A 17547-nucleotide genomic window follows, 5' to 3' on the forward strand; every position below is an offset into this window, starting at 1 on the left:
TATCTCTTTTGAAGATCTCTGTACAGACTCCTGAGTACACCGAGGCCTCTGGGACATCCAGACCACACTGCTCCAGGTCTTCTTGGTAGAACATGATGTTTCCTTCCTCCAGCTGTTCAAACGCCAGCCTCCCCAGCTTCTGAAGAACTTCCCCGTCCGCCTTCGTCAGCTGCCGTGGACTTGTCTCATGTCCCTCATGGTACTTGTGCTTCTTCCTGTTTGTCTGAACCAGCAGGAAGTGTGAGTACAGGTCAGTCAGGGTCTTGGGCAGCTCTCCTCTCTGCTCTGTGGTCAACATGTGCTCCAGAACTGTAGCAGTGATCCAGCAGAAGACTGGGATTTGACACATGATGTGGAGGCTCCTGGATGCCTTGATGTGTGAGATGATTCTGCTGGACAGCTCTTCATCCCTGGACCTCCTCCTGAAGTACTCGTCCTTCTGGGCGTCAGTGAAGCCTCGGACTTCCGTCAGCCTGTCCACACGCGTAGGAGGGATTCGATTGGCAGCCGCGGGTCGGGAAGTTATCCAGACCAGAGCTGAGGGAAGCAGATTCCCCTGGATGAGGTTTGTCAGCAGCTGGTTGACCGAGGCCTCCTGTGTGACATGAGACACCACCTTCCTGTTGGTGAAATCCAGTGAAAGTCTGCTTTCATCCAGGCCGTCAAAGATGAACAGAACTTTACAGACAGCCAGCTGCTCTGCTGTGACCTTCTGTAATGTTGGATGGAAAACATGGAGCAGCTTGAGAAGACTGATCTGTTCATCTTTGATCAGGTTCAGCTCCCTGAACGAAAGCAGGACCAGCAGACTGACGTCTTGGTTTTCTGAGCCCTCTGCCCAGTCCAGACTGAACTTCTGCACCGAGAAGGTTTTTCCAACACCAGCGACGCCGTTGGTCAGAACCACTCTGATGGGTCTCTGCTGGTCAGGGGAGGCTTTAAAAATCTCGTGGCACTTGATTGGAGTGTCATGGAGGGTCTCCACCTTGGAGGTGGTCTCCAGCTGCCTGACCTCATGTTGGGTATTAACCTCTTCACTCAGTCCCTCTGTGATGTAGAGGTCAGTGTAGATCCTGTTGAGGAGGGTTCCACTTCCTGTTGGATCAGGTCCTTCAGTCACACGTTCACATCTCGTCCTCAGACTGGTCTTATGTTGATCTAAAACCTCCTGCAGACCAGAGTCCACTGGAAGACAAGAAAAAGGGTCCAATCAAACAGACGTTTGTGTGACACAGAATCTCGACTGTGAAGGACCAACTCAAATGTAGAACAATCAGTGAGTCCTACTGGTTCTGGGTCTATCTCCACACTGGGGAAAGGGACAGTCTCCTGGTGAACCAGACTGGTCCCTGTATGAGGTGATGTACCGTCTGCAGAACCAGCGTCCACAGCTGGTAGAGACTGGATCCTTCAGGACATCCTGACACAAAGCACAGCTGGACAGCCGCTGCTCCTCAGAGACCTGAGTCCTGGTCCTGTCCCTGTGGACATGAAGCAAACTGGGATTAGTTGAGGTGGAGACATGTTGAGTGAGGAAACTTTCTTATTGTTGGACTGGACAGAAGCTGGAAACTCCCAGCTGTCTCCCAGCTGGCTTTAAATCAGTTTTCCTCCACAGCTGAACTGGCTGATAATGAAGTTTGGAATCTGATCAACATTCAACACTGAGTTTGTCAGTTTGCAAAGGTTTGCAGCTCAACATCAAGATGATCCAGTGAGATGTTCATTGAGGGAAAGAAAGAAGAGAGAAGAAGAGAAATGTGGTGAGAAACAGAAAAAGTGATAAGACAGAAACATTTCCATGTGACAGCAGAAATAAAGTCATCAAACAATGAGACTCCTCAGTCTGAACAAAGGAGATGGAATCATTTTACTAACTCAATGAAAAAGAACCAACTTCCTTTTCCAAAGTGCATCAATGACACCACGTCTGGAAGTGGATCAGTCCCTTCAAAGCTGCACAATAACAGCAGGAAACTGAAGGAGAACTGCATGTTGGAGTTTTTTGGAAGGGTTTCAACCACTGCATTCCTGATGCAACAGCAGCACCAGGGGACTGCAAACATAACGCTGGGAACAACTAGGATGTTTTCAGTCACTACCACTGTAGACACAGGCTGAAAATAGTTTCAAAATAGTTTTTTTCATTTCTTTTCCATTAACTGGTTCACTGAAGTAGACGATTCTAACATCACATAAAATCATAAAAAAATGTCCACCGACCCTCCTCCACAGGCTACGAAATGTCCACAGACCCTCCTCCAGTCTTTGCGCGTCCTGTAGTGGGGCCACACTGCTGGCTAAGACCCACTGGTTGGTTCATTATAATCAGGGGGAACAGGGCAGCGCAGACCCCGTAGTTACAGTGACTGTTGGCATGGTGCCTGGAACACCTGGAGGTCTATGATACCATCCTCAGCTGCTTCCTGTCCCCTGCCCACTGTCCTACTAACACTACCAGTCCCATGAATCTGAGGAGAAACACCAGGACATTTTCCAAATGCAGCTCAGAGCGTCTTCGTTAGCAGAACTGATACTAAGATAAAGGGAGACAGTTTGAGCTGGATAAAAACCTGTTCCTGTGAGAGTCTCCATAACACCTGCAAGGTAGAATGCTCAGTTTAAAATACAAACAGGCTCTTACCCTGGGTATGAGAGTCCAGGTCCAGGACTGAAGTTCAGAGGATGATTTTTGGACCAGTCACTCTTCATGGATAGACAGCTGGATCCTGGAGACCCTGGTCTCTGTCTGTGGTAATGACCTCTGCAAACACAAACAGGGTTTTATTGAAGTCAGAACCATCCACAGACTTTGAAGACTGGGATGAAACCAGAACCCAAAGCTCTCCAACATCAGCCTGATAAATAAACTCACACTAGTCTCCTTCAGACTTGCACTAATGCTGTCATCTAAAACCTGACATGGGTTTGTAGTGGACTCACTGGGAGCTGTGGTCCTCAGTGTGTTGCCTGCAGACTTCCTGCTGCAGGATGCTCTGAGCTGTTGGACTCATTTCTTACATCGTAACCACTTTCTCTGCTGAGCCTTGATGCTTTATCTGTCATTAATGTGAGCTGAGTCAGCAACAGTCAGTGCTGCTGCCTCAGTGTTGAACCAGGATCACCAAACTAAAGGGACCTGGGTCTGAACAGTCAATTAGTGAAGGGAGACAGAGGTGAGAACAGCCAGAGGCCTGAGCTGCTCCACATGTGGAAAGATGTGCAAAGCTTTTCTCACCTAATTTAGTTTGGACGTCATATGAACTGATACTAAGATAAAGGGAGACAGTTTGAGCTGGATAAAAACCTGTTCCTGTGAGAGTCTCCATAACACCTGCAAGGTAGAATGCTCAGTTTAAAATACAAACAGGCTCTTACCCTGGGTATGAGAGTCCAGGTCCAGGACTGAAGTTCAGAGGATGATTTTTGGACCAGTCACTCTTCATGGATAGACAGCTGGATCCTGGAGACCCTGGTCTCTGTCTGTGGTAATGACCTCTGCAAACACAAACAGGGTTTTATTGAAGTCAGAACCATCCACAGACTTTGAAGACCGGGATGAAACCAGAACCCAAAGCTCTCCAACATCAGCCTGATAAATAAACTCACACTAGTCTCCTTCAGACTTGCACTAATGCTGTCATCTAAAACCTGACATGGGTTTGTAGTGGACTCACTGGGAGCTGTGGTCCTCAGTGTGTTGCCTGCAGACTTCCTGCTGCAGGATGCTCTGAGCTGTTGGACTCATTTCTTACATCGTAACCACTTTCTCTGCTGAGCCTTGATGCTTTATCTGTCATTAATGTGAGCTGAGTCAGCAACAGTCAGTGCTGCTGCCTCAGTGTTGAACCAGGATCACCAAACTAAAGGGACCTGGGTCTGAACAGTCAATTAGTGAAGGGAGACAGAGGTGAGAACAGCCAGAGGCCTGAGCTGCTCCACATGTGGAAAGATGTGCAAAGCTTTTCTCACCTAATTTAGTTTGGACGTCATATGAACTGATACTAAGATAAAGGGAGACAGTTTGAGCTGGATAAAAACCTGTTCCTGTGAGAGTCTCCATAACACCTGCAAGGTAGAAAGCTCAGTTTAAAATACAAACAGGCTCTTACCCTGGGTATGAGAGTCCAGGTCCAGGACTGAAGTTCAGAGGATGATTTTTCGACAAGTCACTCTTCATGGATAGACAGCTGGATCCTGGAGACCCTGGTCTCTGTCTGTGGTAATGACCTCTGCAAACACAAACAGGGTTTTATTGAAGTCAGAACCATCCACAGACTTTGAAGACTGGGATGAAACCAGAACCCAAAGCTCTCCAACATCAGCCTGATAAATAAACTCACACTAGTCTCCTTCAGACTTGCACTAATGCTGTCATCTAAAACCTGACATGGGTTTGTAGTGGACTCACTGGGAGCTGTGGTCCTCAGTGTGTTGCCTGCAGACTTCCTGCTGCAGGATGCTCTGAGCTGTTGGACTCATTTCTTACATCGTAACCACTTTCTCTGCTGAGCCTTGATGCTTTATCTGTCATTAATGTGAGCTGAGTCAGCAACAGTCAGTGCTGCTGCCTCAGTGTTGAACCAGGATCACCAAACTAAAGGGACCTGGGTCTGAACAGTCAATTAGTGAAGGGAGACAGAGGTGAGAACAGCCAGAGGCCTGAGCTGCTCCACATGTGGAAAGATGTGCAAAGCTTTTCTCACCTAATTTAGTTTGGACGTCATATGAACTGATACTAAGATAAAGGGAGACAGTTTGAGCTGGATAAAAACCTGTTCCTGTGAGAGTCTCCATAACACCTGCAAGGTAGAATGCTCAGTTTAAAATACAAACAGGCTCTTACCCTGGGTATGAGAGTCCAGGTCCAGGACTGAAGTTCAGAGGATGATTTTTGGACCAGTCACTCTTCATGGATAGACAGCTGGATCCTGGAGACCCTGGTCTCTGTCTGTGGTAATGACCTCTGCAAACACAAACAGGGTTTTATTGAAGTCAGAACCATCCACAGACTTTGAAGACCGGGATGAAACCAGAACCCAAAGCTCTCCAACATCAGCCTGATAAATAAACTCACACTAGTCTCCTTCAGACTTGCACTAATGCTGTCATCTAAAACCTGACATGGGTTTGTAGTGGACTCACTGGGAGCTGTGGTCCTCAGTGTGTTGCCTGCAGACTTTCTGCTGCAGGATGCTCTGAGCTGTTGGACTCATTTCTTACATCGTAACCACTTTCTCTGCTGAGCCTTGATGCTTTATCTGTCATTAATGTGAGCTGAGTCAGCAACAGTCAGTGCTGCTGCCTCAGTGTTGAACCAGGATCACCAAACTAAAGGGACCTGGGTCTGAACAGTCAATTAGTGAAGGGAGACAGAGGTGAGAACAGCCAGAGGCCTGAGCTGCTCCACATGTGGAAAGATGTGCAAAGCTTTTCTCACCTAATTTAGTTTGGACGTCATATGAACTGATACTAAGATAAAGGGAGACAGTTTGAGCTGGATAAAAACCTGTTCCTGTGAGAGTCTCCATAACACCTGCAAGGTAGAATGCTCAGTTTAAAATACAAACAGGCTCTTACCCTGGGTATGAGAGTCCAGGTCCAGGACTGAAGTTCAGAGGATGATTTTTGGACAAGTCACTCTTCATGGATAGACAGCTGGATCCTGGAGACCCTGGTCTCTGTCTGTGGTAATGACCTCTGCAAACACAAACAGGGTTTTATTGAAGTCAGAACCATCCACAGACTTTGAAGACTGGGATGAAACCAGAACCCAAAGCTCTCCAACATCAGCCTGATAAATAAACTCACACTAGTCTCCTTCAGACTTGCACTAATGCTGTCATCTAAAACCTGACATGGGTTTGTAGTGGACTCACTGGGAGCTGTGGTCCTCAGTGTGTTGCCTGCAGACTTCCTGCTGCAGGATGCTCTGAGCTGTTGGACTCATTTCTTACATCGTAACCACTTTCTCTGCTGAGCCTTGATGCTTTATCTGTCATTAATGTGAGCTGAGTCAGCAACAGTCAGTGCTGCTGCCTCAGTGTTGAACCAGGATCACCAAACTAAAGGGACCTGGGTCTGAACAGTCAGTTAGTGAAGGGAGACAGAGGTGAGAACAGCCAGAGGCCTGAGCTGCTCCACATGTGGAAAGATGTGCAAAGCTTTTCTCACCTAATTTAGTTTGGACGTCATATGAACTGATACTAAGATAAAGGGAGACAGTTTGAGCTGGATAAAAACCTGTTCCTGTGAGAGTCTCCATAACACCTGCAAGGTAGAATGCTCAGTTTAAAATACAAACAGGCTCTTACCCTGGGTATGAGAGTCCAGGTCCAGGACTGAAGTTCAGAGGATGATTTTTGGACCAGTCACTCTTCATGGATAGACAGCTGGATCCTGGAGACCCTGGTCTCTGTCTGTGGTAATGACCTCTGCAAACACAAACAGGGTTTTATTGAAGTCAGAACCATCCACAGACTTTGAAGACCGGGATGAAACCAGAACCCAAAGCTCTCCAACATCAGCCTGATAAATAAACTCACACTAGTCTCCTTCAGACTTGCACTAATGCTGTCATCTAAAACCTGACATGGGTTTGTAGTGGACTCACTGGGAGCTGTGGTCCTCAGTGTGTTGCCTGCAGACTTCCTGCTGCAGGATGCTCTGAGCTGTTGGACTCATTTCTTACATCGTAACCACTTTCTCTGCTGAGCCTTGATGCTTTATCTGTCATTAATGTGAGCTGAGTCAGCAACAGTCAGTGCTGCTGCCTCAGTGTTGAACCAGGATCACCAAACTAAAGGGACCTGGGTCTGAACAGTCAATTAGTGAAGGGAGACAGAGGTGAGAACAGCCAGAGGCCTGAGCTGCTCCACATGTGGAAAGATGTGCAAAGCTTTTCTCACCTAATTTAGTTTGGACGTCATATGAACTGATACTAAGATAAAGGGAGACAGTTTGAGCTGGATAAAAACCTGTTCCTGTGAGAGTCTCCATAACACCTGCAAGGTAGAAAGCTCAGTTTAAAATACAAACAGGCTCTTACCCTGGGTATGAGAGTCCAGGTCCAGGACTGAAGTTCAGAGGATGATTTTTCGACAAGTCACTCTTCATGGATAGACAGCTGGATCCTGGAGACCCTGGTCTCTGTCTGTGGTAATGACCTCTGCAAACACAAACAGGGTTTTATTGAAGTCAGAACCATCCACAGACTTTGAAGACTGGGATGAAACCAGAACCCAAAGCTCTCCAACATCAGCCTGATAAATAAACTCACACTAGTCTCCTTCAGACTTGCACTAATGCTGTCATCTAAAACCTGACATGGGTTTGTAGTGGACTCACTGGGAGCTGTGGTCCTCAGTGTGTTGCCTGCAGACTTCCTGCTGCAGGATGCTCTGAGCTGTTGGACTCATTTCTTACATCGTAACCACTTTCTCTGCTGAGCCTTGATGCTTTATCTGTCATTAATGTGAGCTGAGTCAGCAACAGTCAGTGCTGCTGCCTCAGTGTTGAACCAGGATCACCAAACTAAAGGGACCTGGGTCTGAACAGTCAGTTAGTGAAGGGAGACAGAGGTGAGAACAGCCAGAGGCCTGAGCTGCTCCACATGTGGAAAGATGTGCAAAGCTTTTCTCACCTAATTTAGTTTGGACGTCATATGAACTGATACTAAGATAAAGGGAGACAGTTTGAGCTGGATAAAAACCTGTTCCTGTGAGAGTCTCCATAAGACCTGCAAGGTAGAACGCTCAGTTTACAATACAAACAGGCCCTTACCCTGGGTATGAGAGTCCAGCTTCAGGACTGAAGTTAAGAGGATGATTTTTGGACCAGTCACTCTTCATGGACAGACAGCTGGATCCTGGAGACCCTGGTCTGTCCTCCTCTTCCCCCTGACAAAGACTCATTTTGTGTGGTCTAAGAGGGAAACAAGGGACCCTGGAGACCAGAGGAACAAACCCAGTCAGCTGTCCCCCTGTAACGGCAGCAGCTTCTTATTGATTGGATATTAGTTTGATGGAACCGTCCCAGAGACACAGTTCGACTGTGACGTCAGGAAACACAAGTCTAAACCAGACTCAATCCCAACATTCATCAATGACATGGATCAATATGTGCAGGTGTCATATTAACACTCACCCTGCTTCCCACTTCCTGTTTCCTCCTTCTTCTTCTCTGTGGACTTTAAAATGGAGTCTGACTTCACACTTTGCTCTTCTTCACATTTGGCAGTGAGTGGACGCTCTGCAACACAAACAGGAAGTCAACAACATCACAGGAAGTTCTCAGAGTCTCTCCCAGAGGAAACGGTCCCTCCAGAGGCCTGGTGGTCTCAGTGTTGAACATGTCTCTGGACTATCAGAGGACTATCCCAGTCCTTATTAAATCTTTCTACAGCACCAGGGGAACAAGTGCGAGCTCAGAGTTTCAGCCTGACCAAGTGTTATTGCTGTTTTCAGCCATTAGATGGAGACAGAAGCCCAGGAAAACTACAGATCCCAGCACCAACCACCAGTCTGTCCGTGGAAAGTGAAATTGCAGCTGGGACTAGACGATAGTTTTTCAGAAACAAATGTTTGTTCATTTTCTGTCCCACTAACTGAATCAGTCTGAGATTGTTTGGTTCTGTTTTTGCTCAGACTCTGGCTCTGTTCTTAGAGCCCCTTTACATATGCACATGTATGTGGAACCACATGTCTGTGGAACATGTGTGGACCTGAATCCAGGGCCCTGATGGGGCCAGTATTTCCCTGAATACACACTGGACAATGGGTTTTATTCTGAGCTGGCTGAGATGGATCTGCAACTGTCAGCAGCTCTTTAACAAACAAGCACAATCACAATCGAACTGTGGCTGTAAAAAAGGAAGAAACAGTCGCTGACTCACTGACAAACAGTCTCAGGGTCTGAGTTCAGGACTGAAGGCCACAGGATCAGGTCTGGACCAGTCCCTCTTCACACACAGACAGCTGGATCCTGGACAGTCTGGTCTCTGTCTGTGGTACTGACCTCTGCAAACACAAACATGGTTTTATTGATTTCACATCAATCACTGATCAATTGACTGTTTATGGAGCCCTGAATCCACAAATGCTCACAGACAGGAAGTTTCAAAGTTTCTGAACCAGGCCATTCAAGTGACGCAGTAACAAAAACACAAAACAGGAAGTCCAGCCACATGGACATGAAGCCAGAGTCCAGTGGACTCAGAGCAGGCAGCAAAAGAAAACTATCTTTAAAGCTGGGCCTCTGTTCTGGGCTCAGCTGCAGCTTTAATGTGGATTCTTCAGCGGATCAGGACTTTGTGTCCACAGGAACTCATGGGCCTGTTGTTCCCTCCTTTAGTTTCAGCGGCTTTGTGCGGACCCAGGTTCTTCCCTCCACAGTCCACAGAGAGAAAAGTGAGTGTGAGCCTCCAACAGTCAGATCATAATAATGTTGGATTAACACTCACCTGCCTCAGCTTCACTTTTCCTCCTCCTGCTGTCTGCTCTCAACATGGAGTCTGAGCTCACCGACTGGACACTTCCTGCTGCTCCACAGGAAGTCACATGACTCTGTGGTTACAGCAGTACCACTATACACACATGAGTACACTACCCACTCTGATCTGGGTTTAATGTTGTACTGCAGCTTTACTGGGTACTGAACTTACAGGTACTACTTATATACTTCTACCCTTCTTGTTAGTGTATTTGCAGTACACTTTGAAGTACACAGCAAATAAACTGTGATATGTACTGTTAGTTAGTACTCACATTACACTCCAATCCTTTTAGTTTATTTGCAGTACAGTTTAATTATACTTCTGTTGGTGCGGTACACTTGGAGCACAGTACTGTTGTACCTCTAAGATGTATTTCATACTACAACTATACTGCATCAAGTATCATCAGCAAACCCACAGAAGCTGATGGGTCCTCTTCACCTCTACAGTCCACAGGGAGGAAACTGACTCCCAGCCTGGGACAGTACACCACAGAGTACTGTCAGTACTGCAGTACTCCCATGGAGCTCTCTGGTCTTTCTGTGGATGTATTTTAGTCCGGTCCATGTCCCAGGTTTGAGCCCAGCTTGTCTCCCTGTGTGTCGTCTAAGTGCAGCTGAGCCAAAATCCCAGTGTTGGATGTTTGAGCCTCAGCAGCACCACCTGCTGTCCAAAGCAACAAACTACCTGGCTGAAGTCACAGCTCCTCACACAACCTGCAGTACAACAAGGACTTTGACAGCACTGGACTGCTGATACTGGTCTACTGGGAACTCAGGGAGCTGGAGTGCCCAGACCAGAACTAAAGCTGGTTCTCGTCCTCAGTGTGCTGAGCTGTAGAGCTGGATATCCACACTGATCTCCTGATTCCAGTCAGGATGATTCTTTCATTTGACAACCACACATTTTTCTTGGCAAATGGAAAAGGACTCAAACATGACACATCTGGATTTGAGGCCCACGTGACCTCACTGAGTTCAGCTCATGGCTCATTGTCCCAGTACTTATATATACTGCCGTAGAACAAACATCTGCACAATCACATCTGGATTTGTTTCCCATCTAAGCCTGTAAATGTCCAGGCCAATGAACTGTGTCCCACTCTGATGGATCACATGAGACAGGAAGCTTCAGTCATTTTGGAGCTTTTCATTCCAATTAGCAGGAGATCCTTAAGCTGAACAACAGAAATGAGTCCAACAATAAACATGCAACACAATATCAGTGGGCAACACTGATGCAAAGAAATTCACACCAGACTGTGGAAACCAGCTCAGTCTAAGACTCAGCACAGACCAGTCCAGGTCACAGACTGGACTATAACCAGAACACAGTACTGGTGGTCCAGATTCACTACAGATAACACACTGGTTTGAAACAGACTGAACTTCCTAAGGCACCAAACCACTTTCCTGTCAGCACATCAGCATTTCAGCTGAACTGGCTCCACTGACCTAAAACAGACCCTATATAGAACTAAATCCAGAGTCCAGGCTCCATGAAACACTGACTGACCATCTGCTCTCTACCTGCCAACATACTGGTCCTCTCAATCCAAATAAGATGCTGTAGAACTTGCCTGATAATCCTCATGTTTTAGGTTTTCTTCAGCGTCACAATGATCCAGGCCCAGATGTCTGGACATCCCTTGGTTCACTGCAAACTGGAGCTGCTAACGGCTAATTCGGCCACTTTTAATGGACACGGTATCAATTCAATGTGGACAATTCTGGGCTAAGAACACGGTGCTCCCAGAGAACAGCAGAACCTGTAGCTGGCACCATAACAGCACATTTGATGAGCTTCCTCCATTTGAACCAAAAGTCCAGTTTCATCCAGAGCAGAGAAAAGTTCTCTACCAGCCAACGAACCAAAACAGCACAACCCCAGACTGACTGAGACCACAAACCAAGAAGGGGGGACCACCACCATGAACATCCACCACCACGACACCGGGGCATTGGCTGTTGAGGGGACTGGGTTTTTGTTCAGGTGGGGTTTGTTCAAAGTGTGACGGGTGGAAGAAGAAGAAGGGGCTTGGTGACAGCGCAGACATGTAGAGAGGAGAGTTTGTGCTTGTTGGTGGAAAATAAAGGAGCTGTTAAGAAGACAACGCTGCCTCCTGCTGGTCTGTCCGCTCATCTGCTCCTATTTAAAGACAAAGCCTGAACAGGAACCTGGACTACAGTGATGATACAGCCTGTGGACTGTGACGCTAAAGGCCAAACTGTTTGCACCTCAACTAAACTCTTTAAAGTCTTTGTATGTAGGTTTCAGCACAGAGACATTTATGTTGTTATGGACAGTAACAGCTGCACTTGTGCAAAAAGGTCAAAGGTTAAAATCATCTTTACATTACACTCAGAACAACATGAACAGGATTTGTAGCAACAAGAGTTGTGGTGAGCAACTAAAGGTTAGTCCCAGATTTCTGCTTTATACTCAGGTCCAGGTCCAGACTCAGGTCCACATCCAGCTTTATAAACAGGGTTCCCACACCTTGGTTAACTTCAGATTCAAGGACCTGTCAAGGACTTTCCAGGTCCAATCCCCTGAAACTCAAGGCCTTAATGTGGGGACACATTTCAAGTGAGAACAAGGTTAAATGGTGTTACGTTAAGATCCACTGTTAGTTTTCATGTGTCAAACTCAACTATGCAAAAAAGCATTTGTTGCATTTCTTGTTGGCCATATGACAGAGGGCTGATATTCTATTGGTCATATTTCTGTTTGGCATTAAACTGAAGAATATTCAGTGGATCCTATATTGGTTCTAAAAAGGATCTGATAGGAACTTTCCCATGGATATTATTGAAAAGAGCTGAGGGTCATGGAACCAGAAGTTTGAAGACATAGAAATATGCTTTCAAGTTTTTCTTGCCTTATGGGTTTACATGATCTTACCAGCAATTCAACATGACATTAAAGACCACCCTCACCCCTTTAAATCCAGATCCAGATGTGTCAGAGTTACTGACATCACAAGACACCAACAGACCAGAGACCACCCTCACCCCTTAACTAAATAAGAAATATTTCTCTTCTTCACAATATTATGATGCCTAACAATTAGCAGGCCTGTGGGTCTGACTGGAACATGACGTTTTTCCTACCTGCCTATCAAAAGCCTTTAGATCCTAAAGTACCAGGTCTGTAGGATCCTGACTGACTTTGGACCCCTGGCACAGAGTTTAGAGGGAAAGTTTCTGAGAGACAGAGACAGAAAATCAAACTGAGGACAAGTCTGTTCATGTCAGTCACACCCAGACACACCAAACTACACACACACACATTTTGAACTTCCTCCTTTCCTTCCAGTCTTTGTGCTGATGGAGCTTTATAGGGACTCTTCTTCCTCCACAGTCCACAGAGAGAAAACACTCAGACTCTGTGACAGGAAGAGAACAACGTTGGATCAACACTCACCTGCCTCAGCCACGTCTCCTCCTTCTGCTCTGTCGTCTCTAAATGGAGTCTGAACGCCTGTTCTCAGGTACCTGGGTCACCTGATCCCTGTGGCTCCGCCCCTCTGTGTTTACCTGTGTGTCTGTGTTTGACAGAGAGAGAGAGCTGCTGAACAATCACTGGCTCACAAACACATTTCACGTGACCTGTGTGTTATGGGAATTGCCTGTTACCACTGAGGTGAATAGGGGACTCAGTGTGCGGGGTGTGTGCGTGTAGCCGATGCGCGCGTCCGGTGTGTGAGAGACGGCGAGCAGAGGACTGGCCGATGGACTGAGGTGGACTGGGGCTGGTTTTGTTTAGTTAGCTGTAGGCTGGACTGTATTCTGTTCTCACTGGTTGCAGTGCGGCAATAACGCTACAGACAGTCTCCAGTAAAAGTCGTGTCGATCTGTTGTGCCTCACTACTCCAACCAATAAGTGACGGGAGTTAACCCCGGAGGACGAACACCTTCGGTCCTGGGAAAGTCCCGGACCTCCCGTGTCCCCCGACCACGGTCAACAGACCGAAGCAGGAAAGGTTAAGACCTGGAAACTATAAAGCGAAAACCCTCAATATATCAAAATTCCTATAAAATGACTGAAGTGATATAACTGAACTGTAACAGGTGAGTCTGGTGCAGACGAGGCCAATAAACTATGTATAACTTTGAGTCATCAGGTCACATGACCAGGAAACTATAGATCAAAAAATGTTTTTTCCTACTACTCTGTTATTGAGTGACGGTCCCTAAAACGGGTCCGGACTGAAAACCAGCCTCCGGATCTCAAGCTCCTCCGACTAAACCTGCAGTTCCAGTCGCTGCTTCTCATGGAGAGTTAATGTTCCAGAACAACATGAGGAGGATCTGTCGAAGATCCAAAGTCAAACTGTTTTCATGTTCCACCTGCTGTGCGCGCTCCCGAGGACCGTGTTCACTTTTCGGTCCACCGTCCTCAACAGGTGTCACAGGTGTTAAGACGAGTCCCACCTGCCGCGATACCCAAAGAAAAAAACGCACCGACACTAATGAATCTGATGGTTTTAATAATAATTGGAGTCTATATGAACTAAGATAATAAGGGATGAACAATATTATCTGTAAGTGTAACCGATTAACATGTCAAAGAACAAAGAAATAAAAGGTCATGTTTCTAATATCTAAATGCTACAAGGAACATCTCAAATATTTTATTAGGAAAGTCAGTATATACATGTCAGTGTGAGGTTGCATACAACATGAACACTCTGAAGCAGGAGAAACAGGAAGTTTTCATCCACTGGTGATTGCCCTTAATTTCATTTTATACTTTATTTTGTTATTAATGTAACAGCTGTGTTTGACAGGACTTTGCAACAGGGAAAATACTGTAGGTGATGAGGTAGAGAACTGTGCTCACACTACAGGTTAGGGTCTGAATGGAGCAAATCATCAGCTTTATGGCTGATATGTGTCCTACACATTGAGCCTTATCTGCACACAAATGGCTCAAACTCCAATAGTTTAACAGTAAAACTCCAGCTTGGCCTGGTGAATGTGCACGTCTTCTCCTGTGAACTTGTCCCTGCAGACAGCTTTGACACATGTTCTAAAAAGAGACCACATTAACACATTAGAGCAGAACTGAGCCTAAGAAATTAAAACACAACCAACACTTATACATGTCTGAACACACTTGTAGTAACAGAATTTGGTTGAAATTGTTTTGGTATTTACTAAAGTCAGTGCAGAACTGCCTGTATAGTGTTCATTTACAGCTGACCACACAGACACCACTCCCTGTAGAATCCTTCTGAGTCCAATGTGTAATGATCTATGTAGTCAGGGTATTAACAAGAACAAGTGATTAACAGAGGTAATTGATTATACTGTTAAAATCAAATAAATCCGGTCACAAACCACATTTTGTCCTCCAAACACTCTCTCTTCTTCGTCTGTTTGTAAAAGTGTTCACAGTTCGCTTTTCCTGCGCTCATTTCTTATTAATCCCAAACTCACTGGGTAAGATCCGGGTTTAGAGCAGCTGTGTCCTCATCGCTACACCTGAGGGAAAGGAAGCGGTTGCAATGCATTTCGGGACTTGTAGTGCGGGTAAATTACTCGGCGTCCGAGCTGACTTCAGGTATTACAAAATATTACTCAAACCTACATCTAATAACGCAGATTATTTGAGGGACATCGCATCGGACGTGTCCCGTAACGAGAGATGGATACAAAGGCTGTAAAGAAACGTTTTACCAAGCGGGATCAGGCTAATAGCTACCGACTAGCTTGCTGAACGTAGCCCCTGATGAACACAGCTCAGATGAACCGCTGCTTCATTTATGAAGTCTGGAAATGTAGTGACCACTATGAGACATGTCATCAACCTTGGCAAAACTCACTTACCTGTCAAGAACTTCCGGTCATAAGGGCGCCTTAGTGAGACAGGACGAGATCCGCAGCAGCACATAAAAGCGTCCCGACAGAGTCCTGAGATAAACACTATTTCACTGTTTGGGTAAAAAGGCAGACATTTCTCTACTGTACAACGACCTGCCATTTCAGGCTTCCCTCCTGTCGTCTCCTCATGAAGCGCACGACACAGAGACTGGCCCTGCCCGCTGTCAATCAAACCCCAAACTGCTCTAAGACCCGCCTCTTGCTGTCCGATTGGCTGTCTCGCTTCCTGTTTGTCTGATTAGACTTTATTAGTTATGGGTAATTAGTAGAATATAAACAATACGCAATACAATTATTAATACTATACTACTATACATATAGTACAATTTGGAAGGTTATTAATACTGCACATGTAGTACAATTTGGAAGATTATTAATGCCGCACATGTAGTACAATTTGGAAGATTATTAACAACAACATAGTGTCTGTGATATTTCTGGTAACACATAAATGCACCAGTGGACTTTGGAAAATCAGCATGTTGTGACAAATGTCATGTCAGTGTGGGACATAAAGCTGTACAGCTGTTTAACACAATTAGATTGTGTTACATAATGAAGACATAATGTTCTATGTGTGGAAATTCCACTTAGTCTGTGTTTGAATTTGGAAGCAATTCTGTAGTCATTTATGATACAGTCACTCATCTATGTTTATTTAATGACACTGAAACTCCTTCTCCTATTACCCCCCTGAAGTCACATCACCTCTTCTCAACACATGGAGCTCTCCTGTAGAATCACCACCACCCAAAGTGGGGCTCAAACCTAACCCTAACCCTGAGATTAAGAATATCATGCTCTACTGACTGAGCTAGCCAGGCTGTGTATAACACACATTTAACTGTAAATGTGCTACACTTGGATCCACCTATGTTCTGCCAATTGACTATCAGGTTAATGCAGAATATCTTTGCAGCTGATTCACTGTTGTTACTGTTACATGTACATCTTCAAGTAGAAAATGACTTTACAAAGAGACATTGAATGTTATCAAAGTACAGGGTAGAAATCAATATATGAAATACATGAAAACACCTGTCAGGAGTGGGATTTGAACCCACGCCTTCACCTGGAGACCAGAATACCCTGCTCATAGGAAGGAAGAAAACCTTGAGTGTGGCACCTTAGACCACACTGTTCCTGTTTAGATTCCCTTCTGGTCTCCTCCCTACATGCTCCTGTTTCATAAAGAAGATTCATGTTTGTCAACTCCTTTTCAGAGCTGCACTTCTTTAACATGCTGGTCTCATGTCTAAAGTGGTTTCTCAGGAGTCGCCCAGTTTCTGGATACTAAATATTCATTATCTATACCTGCTTATTCCTAATTAGGGTAACTGGGATCAGTTCTCTTTGGGTGAAAGGCAGGACTACACCCTGGACAGGTCACCAGACCATCAGAGGGCTGATATTAAACATTACTTTTTAAAATTAAATAGTTAAATACTTAGAAACAACACATTGTTTTTTGTTTTAAATAAATCAAATTCAGTACATGAGCAAGTTGTTCTGGCTGAGTGGTTAAGGTGATGGGCTTGGAATCCATTGGGATCGCCCCATGCAGGTTTGAAGCCTTTCATGAATGATCTGTTATTTATAAACACGCTATATTAACGTGACCCATAGTGGACTTTGAGGACTGAAAAAACTGTTGCTGTGTGTGTTCCAGTTAGGTTAGGTTACTGCTGACATCATGTCTCATTTGAATGAGAGGGAACCAACAAACACAGTAGAGATGAACACAGTCACACTCACTCCTACAGTGCCCTCCACAATTATTGGCTCCATGATTAAGATTGGATTAAGGATTTTAAGCTTCTAATAAATTCATTTTCTTTTTAAAAATAGAACCAAAATTCAGAAAAATGAGAAAAATCCAACCTTTAATTGAAGTACAATTATTCAGCAAAAAACAAAAATAACATTAACAAATAATTGACTTTATATGAAATCATGTGTGCCACAATTATTGATTATTATTATTGATCTTAATACTTCGTACAACCCCCCTTTTGCCAACAAGACAGCACTTAATCTCCTCCTATAACATCTCACAAGGTTGGAGAATACAGAGAGAGGGATCTTTAACCATTCCTCTTTGCACAGTCTTTCCAGATCATCCAAGGTCTGGGCTCCTCTCTTATGCACTCTCCTTTTCAGTTCAGC

At 45.3% G+C, this 17547-nt stretch overlaps 1 protein-coding gene, 1 long non-coding RNA gene and 1 pseudogene across 2 annotated transcripts in view; 1 reads left to right on the forward strand and 2 right to left on the reverse strand.

The window, feature by feature from the left end:
- The window catches only part of LOC113121849 (uncharacterized), a 1077549-nt gene that overhangs the window by 263999 nt on the left and 796003 nt on the right, over positions 1-17547 (forward strand).
- Positions 1-17547, reverse strand: part of LOC113121924 (uncharacterized) — a 308641-nt gene that overhangs the window by 129162 nt on the left and 161932 nt on the right. The gene's annotated exons all lie outside the window — the stretch shown is intronic.
- Positions 1-17547, reverse strand: part of LOC113121854 (uncharacterized) — a 957344-nt pseudogene that overhangs the window by 98811 nt on the left and 840986 nt on the right.

The sequence above is a fragment of the Mastacembelus armatus genome, chromosome 20, assembly GCF_900324485.2.
Source record: "Mastacembelus armatus chromosome 20, fMasArm1.2, whole genome shotgun sequence".
Classification (NCBI taxonomy): Eukaryota; Metazoa; Chordata; class Actinopteri; order Synbranchiformes; family Mastacembelidae; genus Mastacembelus; species Mastacembelus armatus.